Here is a 12434-nt window from a genome sequence, read left to right as displayed (position 1 = left end):
AGAAAGAAAGAAAGAAAGAAAGAAAGAAAGAAAGAAAAAAAAGAAAAGAAAAAACAATTAAAACAAATAAATAAAGAAAAGGCCAGGGAGCACTGGCAGCCTGTCCAAAGTTTCAGGTCACTTTAGTAAAGGGAGAGCAATGGCTCCTCCCAGGACCTCTGGGACCTCAGCATTGATATGGCAGCCATGGAAGTGCTAGGGCCCAGGCAGACCATCTCAGAGAAAACAAGTGGCTCTGCCCCGCCTTGGCCACTTCCTGGCCCTCTGCATGCCCCAGGGTCTCAGCACCAAGCTGTTCTCAGTGAGTGGCTGTCACTCAGTGCCAGGGCTCTTGGGCTGACATCCTATGATGATGATGGAGTGCATAAAGGATGGGACTGTGATAGCCCAGAGTTAGGGATTCGAATCTCATGAGATGTTCATGGGGCCCTGGGAGGGAGCTCAGTGCAAGTTCGTTTCTCTTTTTTTGGTTGAGATGGGACTCAGAGGAGGAAGGACTTGTTCAAGGACACACAGGGAGTGTTTCAGTGCGGGACGGAGGTTTATGGAGAAAGGGTGACCATCCAAGGCTTGGACAAAGATCATAATGACTTGGACCAGCAAGCCTCAACTCTGTAGACTTGGTGGGGGCCAGGCCCTCCCAAACACACCCGACAGGTGTCTGTGGTCTTGAGGACATTGTCGCTCCCCCTCCTGCTGATGCTGTGCTGTCCCCTTCCCATGACGCGGATCTCTTCGCCATCTCCTGTCCTTGCCCAGAGAGGACGGGTTCTCTTCTTACCAATACTGAAGATCTTTAGTGAAAGTTCTCTTTTTTCTCTATTTTCATTTTCTGAAAGTCCCTCTCTTGAGAAATCAGGACAAGTGAGTCAGGGCCAGGACAAAAAACAGTGTGGGCCGGGTGCGGTGGCTCATGCCTGTAATCCCAGCACTTTGGGAGGCCAAAGTGGCAGATCACTTGAAATCAGGAGTTTGAGATTAGCCTGGCCAACGTGGTGAAACCTCATCTCTACAAAATACGAAAATTAGCCAGGCGTGGTGGTGCATGCCTGTAATCCCAGCTATTCGGGAGGCTGAGGCAGAAGAATCACATGAACCCGGGAGGCAGAGGTTGCAGTGAGCTGAGATTGGGCCACTGCACTCCAGCCTCTTGGCAACAGAGCCAGACTACCTCTCAACACAAAAATAAAAACAAACAAAAAAGAGTGTATACTTTGTGTTTTTCTTGAAAGCATTGTCAAGCCAGTGCCTGCAGCAATGGGCCTAGACACCTCCAGAATTGTCTCAGGGTCAGTTTCCAACTTCCCTGGACTCTTCCCCCAGGTATGAGTCCCACCTACTTTTTGATTGTCCTAAATCCAGAGTCTGTGGCCTGACCTGGTTTGTCACAGCTCTCAGTCCCTCCTCATCCTGAATCCCAGCGAGCTGCAGGTGTGTGCAGAAGAGGCACACCACACTCAATACATCTTGGATCCTCGCTGGACCCAATCCACTGGCTTGGTGATGTACAGACTGAGCCTCATGATAGCCGTTCGTTGCTGTTTTCCTTTCCAGAGCAATCTGCCAGCTTGGCGTCTCTGAGTTCCGCTCGTCAGCATTCCTCCAATCCCATCACGTACTTTGGGCTTCTTTGTTGGGTGGCTTGCTTTATCTAAAATTTTCAGATTTGATTTCAGGTCTCTTCTTTGCCCTTTGCCCCTTAATGTGGCTTAATGGCAGACCCTATCAGAGATAGAAAAAAAAACCGAGGAGCCCCGACGTTGAGGTGCACAAGTTGGAGGGTTAGACAAGTGCAGCCACAACCGGCCCAGGCCGCAGTGTAGGGAGGCCTGCCCAGCTGCTCCGTGGTGGAGGGTGGAGCATATGGTGAAGGCTTCCTTCTTGCTGCAGCCCAGGTGCTCTGGCTGCCCCACCTGCCTGGCTTTGGTAGAAGAAGAAAGAAAGATTCTTTCTCTGACTTGTCACCTAATGGCACAATGAGATTGCACATAAAGAACACTTAACCTGGGTCTGCTCTTCCAAAAGCCTTGGGCCTCTGACTGCAACATGGAGTCTGGGTATCGCTCCCCACCCCTGCCCGGGCTCTCCTGCTCAGGTGCTAGGCGTGTGCCTAATCACCTAATTTCTCCGTGTCACCTCTTAGGTATCACTTCCCCTGAGCCCAAATACTTATCAGGTGTGGGCTGACACCTGAATAATTACTCCGGGGAGGTATCTGCTTCTCACTGGGAACTCCGAAACCAGACGAAATCAAGGTCAAGCCCGTCTAAAGGAAGCTTCCTACATGACTTCAGGCTTGCGGGGGCTGGAGCGTGGGGGTGGGAATGGAGTAGGGGGCCTCAGGGAGGGCAAGTGGAAGTGCTTTGCTTTGCAAATTGTAGAGAACTGTGTAAATAGGAGTGATTATTCTGTCCCTTCCCTTTCTTTCCAACAGCAATCAGCATCCCACGGCCCATGTTCAGCTATGAAGAATGGAAACAGGCTCTGGGAGGGGTATAAGGAGGAGCCAGCAGGGTCTTGAGTTCATATTAGTGCCCTTTCCTCCACAGGCATGTCTGTTTTATTTTATTTAATTTTTTATTTAATTTTTTTTTTTTTTGGCAGAGTCTCGCTCTGTCACCCAGGCTGGAGTGCAGTGGTGCGATCTTGACTCACTGCAATCTCTGCCTCCCAGGTTCAAGTGATTCTCCTGCTTCAGCCTCCCAAGTAGCTGGGATTACAGGTGCCCACCGCCACACCCGGTTGATTTTTGTAATTTTAGTAGAGACAGGATGATTTCACCATGTTGGCCAGGCTTGTCGCAAAATCCTGACCAAGTGATCCACCTGCCTTGGCCTCCCAAAGTGCTGGGATTATGGGTGTCAGCCACTGCGCCTGGCCACGTCTGTGTTTTAAATGGGAGGAAAGGGGATAATGTGCGTTTTGTGGAAGCTTGGGCCGTTTGTGTCTAGGACTCTTATGAGCTTCACGAGTTTTCCCCAGGGAGGACACCACTCCCCTTAGGGGGTGAGGATCTCCAGTCCTTACAAGATTCAGCCTCTCAAAATGGAGGCAGCAGTTCCAGGCCTGGGCTGGGTTCTGTTCACACTGGGAGAGGGCAAGTGAGGGGTGTTTGGGACGTGGGAAAGTCTTATAAAAACCAGAGATGCTCCAATTCCTAGTGATAGGAAAGCATTAAGCTACTTGGCATCTTAAAACCAAGAGCGGTTCCAGTTTGGAGATTGTTAACACACCTTACAGCACCGTCGCCGTTATTAGGAAGCAGCTCTGTTTGATGACGTCCCACCCTGTGGGTACCTTTATGAACAGCAATTTGCTTTTTCAAATCCCAGAGAAGTAAGATTAAAGTTGGCTCTTCTCCATCCTTGAAAAATTTGGTTTTAGGGTGAATTCAAGAATGACTGACTAAACAGAATGGGGAGCAAACTTGGGAAGAAATAAGGCACAGTTCAGAGCTCTCCCAAGAGTCACCCCTGAACTGCACCCAGGCCATCAGGTATCTCTGTGGGTAGAGCTTAGGAATCTACAATCCATTTTAAAATTAAAGCACATCGGTGCTGGGCGCAGTGGCTCGTGCCTGTAATATCAGCACTTTGGGAGGCCGGGGTGGGAGGACCATGAGGTCTAGAGTTTGAGACCAGCCTGGCTAACATGGTGAAACCCCGTCTCTACTAACAATACAAAAATTAGGCGGGCATGGTGGCAGACGCCTGTAGTCCCAGCTACTCGGGAGGCTGAGTGAGAAGAATTTCTTGAACCCGGGAGGTGGAGGTTGCGGTAAGCCAAGATTGTACCACAGGACTCCAGACTCTGTCTCAAAAAAAAAAAAAAGATGAAAGTATGTCATACATACTACTGTTAAGGGCACAGACCTTAAGCGTACAACCCAATGAAATTTTACACATCTATGCAGCTATATAACTACCACCTAGATCAAAACACTTCCCAGGCACTCAGACTCCATCATACCCCTCCCCAGCAGAGGTAACAGACCCACCTCTCCTGCTCCAGTGGTAATGAACCACTATTCTGACTTTTCTCACTATCAATTAGTTTTGGCCATTCTTGAATTTCACACAGATATACATTGTCAGGCATGGTGACTCACACCTGTAATCTCAGCACTTTGGGAGACTGAGACGGGAGGATCACTTGAGCCCAGGAGTTGGAGACTATTCTGGACAACATAACGAGACCCCCAACTCTACAAAAAAAAAAAAAAAAATTAGCTGGTCATGGTGGTGCATGCCTGTAGTCTTAGCTATTTGAGAGGCTGAGACAGGAGAATCTCTCGAGCCTGGGAGGCTGAGGCTGCATTGAGCTGTGATTGCACCACTGCACTGCAGCCTAGGTGACAGAGTGAGATTCTGCCTCAAAAAAAAAAAAAAAAAAAAATATATATATATATATATATATAGACACACACATTATGTACTTTTTGGCATCTGGTGTCTTTTGCTCAACATCACATTGGCGAAATTAATCTACACTGTGCGTATGAAAGGTTGGTTCTTTTTGTTGTGACGCAGTATTCCGTCATGTGACTATAGGATGACTTGCTTATCTGTATTCCTATCGGTGGGCATTTGGGCTGTTTCCAGGTTCTGGCTATTATGAATAAAGTTGCTCTGGATATTCCTGTACACTACTTCTGGTGAGCATATGCACTCTTTTCGCTCATGTAAATATCTTGGGTGGAATTACCTGATCATAAGATAGGTGTGTTGGCTTTGTAATGGGCTGACTTGGTTATCCTGAATTCCCTTTCTTGTGCATTTCTGGTTAGACTGGAACATGAGGGTGACTCTTGGAGGAATCTGGAGGGCAGAAGGGAAGCAGCAATCCGTTTGTGGCTCACACACATTGTGGCTGAACTGCTGGTACACCTGGTTGGCAGGCAACTGGCTTCTCCTTTGGCTTCGCCTACCATAGGGCCAGGTGTGTATGTGGTTAGCTCCATGCAATGAATTTGGGCTTCTGCAAAATACTCACATTAACAACGACAGAGACAACAGAAGCTGATGTGGATTTAAAGGCTTCAGTTCATCCTCCTGGGGTTCCAGTTCATACTTATGGGGCTCAGCTTGCTCTGTCTTCCCCACTTTATATCCATCTTCCCTTCCCAACTGCCTGACCTGTGGAATTCAACTGCAACATGACATGCAAAGATAATAGCCTTACAAGATTGCTTAACTACCTCTTACAATTGAGTAAGGCCAAATCCCTGTAGCAATCCACAGAGAGAGTGGTTCCGCATCCCTGGTTGAACTTGGCTGATTCATTAAGTGTTTGTTTAACTCATTTCCAAACTGCCAGACACTTTTCCAAAGAGGCTGTTACTGCTTACTCCCTCCAGTTCTGTGTCCAAGCCCCACCTTGATATTTTCATTCTTCAAAATGTTACCCATTCCAGTGGGTGGATATACCTGCATTTTTAAACAGCTTGTTATGAAAGCAAGTGGGTAAGAAACTAGTCTGAGGAAAGAATTCAGTGCTTAAAGGATGCCAGTTTCATTTTCAATGATATCTTCACCACTTACTGGCTGTATGATCTTAGTTGACTTTTTATCTCTCTAGGCTTCAGTTTTTTCATCTATGAAATGAATTATTAATCATCGCTAACAAGTATTGACTGCTTACCAGATGGCAGACACTGTTCTAAGCACTTTATGTGTATTCCCTCATTGAATCCTCTTGACAAATGTTGAGGTGGGTGCTATTATTATCCCCAATTCGGAGAAAGGGAAACTGACTTAGGTAATCTGCCCGAGGTTGCAAAGCTTATAAATAACAGAGCCAGGATTCAAACCCATACAGTCTGGCTTCCAAGTCCATGTTTTTACCATCTCTGTCTCCATTGTAAGGAAGCGCGAGGATACAGTGACAACATGGCAGTGAATTATCTGTAAAGGGCAGCACAGCTAGTATGTATTGATTATTTCTCTTCAGTGGGTCTCAATGGGAAATTGCCTTTCAGTTCCATTAAATATGCAGAAATTAATCTAAGCAAACAAGGAAACAAAAAGCCTTCCACAATCATGATAAATGTAGCCAGAAAGGTAAGATCTTCCTAGGATCCAGAAAAATCCAGCACTGTCCAAAAGAGAGGACACTCAGATGGCTCCTTGCCTTGGATATTCTGATCCTTGGCTGGATGGAGGCTTTATAGAGGTATGTCAAGCTTCACCTAAGTGTTAATCCATCAACTCCCTTCCCTCTGACTTTGTACTCAACAAAGAACCTTCTGGTATTGATTTCCTTTCCCAAAAGCCTGTTCTTCCTGAAAGAGATTGTGCTGACCAGTCAGCCTTAGGATTCCCGTCTGCTGGGTGGTTTTATTTCTCAGTGTAAATTAATAAATTGCATTTCAGGTTTATCAATCAGTCTCTTATGAGTTGGTTTAGTGTAGGTCATTTCCCCTAGACTTAATCACAACAACGAAGCTCCCAGGGAGGGGCGGGAAAGGGAACACCACTGGAGTAGTATAATAGAGATGTCCAAAGAATGGTATGAAAAGATATACTATCAGGCTGAAGAGGACACAGAGAGGACTTCTGTATGGGGAAGGGAACATCAAGACAGGATTCCTGGAGGCAGATCACACTGGCATAGGAAAAGAGGTCCTTCAGCATAATGGTGAAAACATGGACTCCGGAGTCTGCCTATCTGGGCTGGAAGTCTATCTCCTCCCAATTACTGACTGAGTGACTTGACCAAGTGACTTCATCTCTTGAGGCCTCAGTTTCTTCATCTTTAAAGTTGGCATAATGATAGTACCTCCCCTCCTTATGGGGTGGCTGTGGGCATTAAATAATAATATATATTACATATAGCTCTCAGCACAATGCCTGTCCCAAAAGCAACACTCAGTAAATGATTGTCATTACTGTTGCCCATTATTAATAGCCAAAAGGGTGCTTTCATTGAGAATTCTAGACAGGCACACATTTGAGGCCTACTGCCTCCCTCAGGCCCCTGAGGCAATTTTGTCTTAAAAGGAATAAGAATTGAGTCTGTGTTTGCTTTAAGACCTGGAGGGCAGAATGCTTTTTGCAGATAGGGCTCTTTCCTTGAGAGTGGTCACAGCCCATCTTGCGGTTTCGCAGCCCACGAGGAGAGCTGCATGTACAATCTATAAGAACCCATCAGCCCCGGGAACTTCCGTGGTTTCTGAGTCACTCTCAGGCCACTTGAGCTTCCAAGCAGAGGCTCCCAGGGCAGACTCACCATACAGGCCTTTTCTGCCCTCTCCCGTGCCGCATCTGGAGGCACATTGCTGCAGCCCACGACAGATCCCTGCTTACTGTCAGCCTCTGTATGGAGTCCCAGCATTTCAGCAAGTCAGGGCTAAGAGAGGTTCAGCACTCGCTTCACAGAGGTAGGAATGGAGGCCCCAAGAGAGAAAGGTGCCCGGGGTAGCCCACCCAGGGGGCTCCAGAGCCGGGACTGGACCCTGGGTCTCCCACTTCCTTGTCCAGTGCTCTGTCTACAGTCCCCAGTGGAGCCTTCCCTAATTTCACCACAGACTTGCTTCTGGTCTAATGCCATGCCTCGAGTATCATCTGGGGTTCCCATCCTACATGTGCTCTCCTGGCAAGCGGAGGTTCCCCTCCGCCCCAGCTTCTCCTTCTTCCTCCAGCTAATCCCTACCCGCTTCCCCACCCGCCAGCACCATGGAAACTGTTCCAGTCTTTTCCTGCTTCCCTTTGCCTTTTTTCACAACAAAAGTCCAATGTTCAACTGGCCCCAGCAGTTTCCTGCTCTTTTCATCTTGAGGGAGTTGGGCAAAGCTCCCAGTGTGAAAAACCCCGTTGTTTTCACTCAGGAGTCCTGTCTCCTCCTCCTGGATCCATTTCCTCTTTTCATGATCATGCGTGTGGGTGGGTGTGGGCGTCTGTGTGAGCAGAGCAGGGAGACACAGAATCACAGACAGGCAGCACTACTCTCTTTGTTTTCATCAAGGGTGCCGTCTGAAAGAACTACCCATCCTCATTCCTATTAGTAATAATTGGTACCCCCATCAACCCGATTCCAGAGTTCCTGCTCTGTCTAGCTCTTGGCAAGCCTCCCAGGAAGGCTGGGTAGGGCACAGATTAAGAGCATCAGCTGGCTGGGCATGGTGGCTCAGTCCTGTAATCCTCCTAGCACTTTGTGGGGACCGAGGCAGGCAGAGCACTTGAGCCCAGGAGTTTGAGACCAGTCTGGCCAACATGGCGAAACCCCATCTGTACTAAAAATGCAAAAAAAATTAGCTGGGTATGGTGGTGCACGCCTGTAATCCCAGCTACTCGGGAGGCTGAGGCAGAAGAATCACTTGAACCTGGGAGATGGAGGCTGCAGTGAACTGAGATCACACCACTGCACTCCAGCCTGGGTGACAGAGTGAGACGCTCTCTCAAAACAAACAAACAAAAAAAAAGCATTCGCTGCATTCAGAGCATCAGGTTTCTATCCCAGTCCTGGCACTGCTACCTGGTGATGTTGGGGGAGCTGCTTCATCCCTCTGGGCCTCAGTTGGCCCAGATAATAGATGCTAATAACACCACCTATCATGAGATTCAGTGACAGGTTAAGCAAAAAGCGCTTCGAATCAGATACATAGTCAGCGCTCAGTGCACTGCAGGTATTACTGATATTTCTTCTTTTTCTTCTCAGGGGTGGGACGCGCCTGCACGTTGACACACTGTTCCCCAGCCTGCTCCTCAGAGTTGCAGGTTTAGATATTGTCAGTGCACTGAGGCATTCCTTTCTGGCAAAGTCTATCGGGAAGTCCAGTTACCAGTAAACGGTTGCTTGATGAACATGGAAGTGGAGCTGGGGCTTGGGAGGGTGAGTAGCAGGAGCCTCATACGGCCTGGTGTGGTGGGGCCTCGGGCTCCTCTTTCTGTTAGGCCTGGCCCAGCGCTTCCAGTGTCTGGTCTGGTGGAGGAGCTCTGTTTTCTGCATGATGAAAGGGAGGCTGATCCAGGTACAACCTCTGCTGCCTCTCGCATCCGCTGAAGCTGAGCTGGCTGCTCTGAGGGGCCAGAGTGGCCCTTCCCTCCAATGCCTCTTTTGGTGTCCTTTCAGATTCTCTCTGTTAAACAGAAAGGTTTCCCTAGAGCAAGGAGGCCTCATTTTGGCTGTGTAGTAGTTCCCCACCCTCCTGAGAACTGCTTTGAACACACTAGGAGACACCCTGAAGAGTGCAGCTCTAAGGCTCCATCCCCTTCCTGTCTACTCTGGCTCAGGAGAAGACTTCCCACAGCTTACAGGACAAGCCAAGCCCCTGCCTTAAGCCCAGACAGTCTTGGGGGGTTGCACTTGGGGGATAACATTTGGGTGTTATCTAGAGATCGGTTCTCTAGGGTGGGGCTTCTTAAGCAAGGTAAACTGAGCTCACCCATTACTTAGTGGATTTTTTTCACTCCTAATTTATTTCTTTTATGGGTTAGGAACACTTTAAAATTCTCCCTAAATGTGACTCTGTTTTCCAGTAAGTCAATCATATTTGTTAACAACAGTAGCTGCTATTTATTAATAGTGTACTAATCGGGCAGTTTTCATACATTATCTTTAATCCATACAACTCAATTCCAATTTTATAGATAAGGAGACCGAAGCTTGGAGATATCAGTAATTGGCTTGATAGCAGTGTGCTTGTATTATTTTTGGCACTGCCTCAAGAGGATTAGAATTTTCTCTGCAGGTGAAATGATGTTTGCATATACCTTTTGCTTTCTGACTTCCAAAACAGGCTCTAGAAATCCCTTTCAAGACTGTAGGTGAGAAAACTAAACATTTTAATTTGCATGAGCCCATTGTGAAAGGAAAGCTGATGTTTGTTTGTTTATGTGTTTGGCATATGGGAAATCAAAGCCCTTTATGTGAATGGGGCTCAGAGTTTATCTGCATATATAAATTTAGAAAGTGATGTCAGAGGGCAGGAGAGAATATCTGGACTCTGCCCAGGGAGTAGCAACTGCCCTCTCTGAGGTTGTTCAGAGGAAGCTTGAGGAGAGAGGTCCATGGAGAGGTGGGGGCTGCATTGGAAGGTGGTGCTCTTGAGGACTAGAGGATACTAGCCATTGCTTGTGCCAGGGGAATGATGGAGTGCAGCTCACTTATACTGCCCTGTTTGGCAAACCCTCTTTCCCTGACCTCAACATATCCATCTTCCCCCTCTGTCCATAAAAACATCCATAGGGTGGATCCTGGGTATCCAGATCTGCTGATGATGGGAAGGAGAACCACCTCCCGCATTGGTACTTCGGTAGCAGGATGCAAGAGACCCCGTTCTATGCTCCCTCTTCCCCACAAAGCAATGTCCCATGGCTGGCGTCCCCAGACCCTGGACTGGTCCTTACTAGCCAGTTGACTGGACCTCAGAAGGGTTTTGAGCAGTTAAGTGAAGTCATCCAGTGGCAACCATGGAAATAAACTCTTGCAGCAGAATGGCGATGGCTTGGAAGCAGATGATGCCTGCATGAGAGATGGTAAGTGTCTGCATAGAGCAGTGGCCAAGGATGGATAGGAGAGATATTAGGGGGTGAAATCAATAGGACATGATTGACTGATGTGGGCTGAAATCTTAATGTCCTCACTTAGACAACGACGCTGGCCTCAAATCTTGCCACTTTCTTCACAAACCTGTGCTCTAGCTGGTTCCCAAATGTTCTTGTTTTGTTGAGGTTCCGTGCCTTTCAATGTGCTGTGCTGGCCTCTGCCTGGAAGACCATTCCCTCACTCCAGAAATCTTGCATTTCTTTGTCTCTCCCACTAGAGAATGAGCCCCTTGAGGGCAGGCACTGAATCTCTTCTCTATGAATCCCAGCACCTGGCACAGAGCCTGGGGTGCCACAGGTATTTGTTGAACCAATCAATCAATTAAAAAAAAAGATGAGATGATGCAGAAGGAAGCGAAAAGAAAAGGGATGAAGACATCGGGTGTGACGTCAGACCTTATTATAATCACTTCTCTCTCCGATGTTACTCATTAATCCTCATCGGAGCCAGGCAGGAGAGTGATCAGAATAGCATCTGCCTTTTCTAGCTGCTGGAATTCGAACCAGAGAACATGGGAATGGTTCAGAGGATATTCTAATTTCCTGTCCCAAGAGTTCAGTAAGACTCGTGTTAGTAGAGGCCATGTCTTCTGCAGACATTGTTGGGAGGTGTGTAGTGGAGGCTCTGAGTCAAGAGAGGTAACAAGATAAGATTCTTTCTTTGCTTTGACTTTTTTCTGTTTCTCCCTTGCTACTTCCACACTTACTGATCCCCCAAGGTCCTCAGGAGACTAAAATGCACGCCAGAGCAGAAGATAGGGCATGCATTAATTTCAGTCTGTCTTGCAGTAAAATAGAAGATCTTGCATCTTAAGCCCTGATTGTCCTGGGCTGCTATATTTTTGTGGATTAAAATATATTTCTTAAAATAACTTAAAATGTTATTTTAAGAAGAGACTTGGCCGGGCGCGGTGGCTCAAGCCTGTAATCCCAGCGCTTTGGGAGGCCGAGACGGGTGGATCACGAGGTCAGAAGATCGAGACCATCCTGGCTAACACGGTGAAACCCCGTCTCTACTAAAAAATACAAAAAGCTAGCCGGGCGAGGTGGCGGGTGCCTGTAGTCCCAGCTACTCAGGAGAATGGCGTAAACCCGGGAGGCGGAGCTTGCAGTGAGCTGAGATCCGGCCACTGCACTCCAGCCTGGGCGACAGAGTGAGACTCCGTCTCAAAAAAAAAAAAAAAAAAAAAGATGGGGTGATGAGAGCACAGGTTTCAGAGTTGGGAAGGTACTGCGGCTTCATCGAGTGACCATGGGCAAGTTCCTTTAAAATTCCTCCCCAAAGCTGCTTCTCTGGCTCTGTCTACATAACTACAGACTAGAAATCCACTACCCTACAATCTGCCTACAGCACCTGCGCCATGCAGGGACCCCATACACCCATCTCATACTTCGTTTAAGACAATTCCTATAATTAAGGTACTATTACTGTCCTTGTCTTACAGGTGGGGCAGCCAAAGAGCTTGCCTCAGGTTGTATAACTAGCAAGTAGCTTGGGGTACAGGACCCCAGCTACCCTTCCTCCATTCAGTCAAGTCACTAGCGTGGTCACAGACTTTATCTTTTGTGTTTTGCTGGCGAACCGGAAAATACTCAGTTGGATCTGGAAAATACTCAGTTCTGGCTGTCCCCTATCCTAACCTCTATTTCTTCCTCTTAAAAAAAAAGAGGAGTGGGCTTGGAATAGCTGGAGTTCCTGGGCCCCCATGGGATCCAGGTAGCTGGGGTTGGGAGCCTGCAGACTGCATCTAATATGCAAGAAGCTCTCCCCCAAACTGAGCTTTTGGCAAGGAAACAGCCACACAGGCCAAAGAAGACATCAGCTCACGTGCTGTGGACTGGAAGGATAGTAAGGCAGCTGCTTAGACTGGCTACCTCACGCTGATCACA

Source organism: Colobus angolensis, unplaced genomic scaffold, assembly GCF_000951035.1.
Source record: "Colobus angolensis palliatus isolate OR3802 unplaced genomic scaffold, Cang.pa_1.0 Scaffold61, whole genome shotgun sequence".
Classification (NCBI taxonomy): domain Eukaryota; kingdom Metazoa; phylum Chordata; class Mammalia; order Primates; family Cercopithecidae; genus Colobus; species Colobus angolensis.
The sequence above is the reverse complement of the archived record's forward strand: the minus strand, read 5'-3'. Positions refer to the sequence as shown.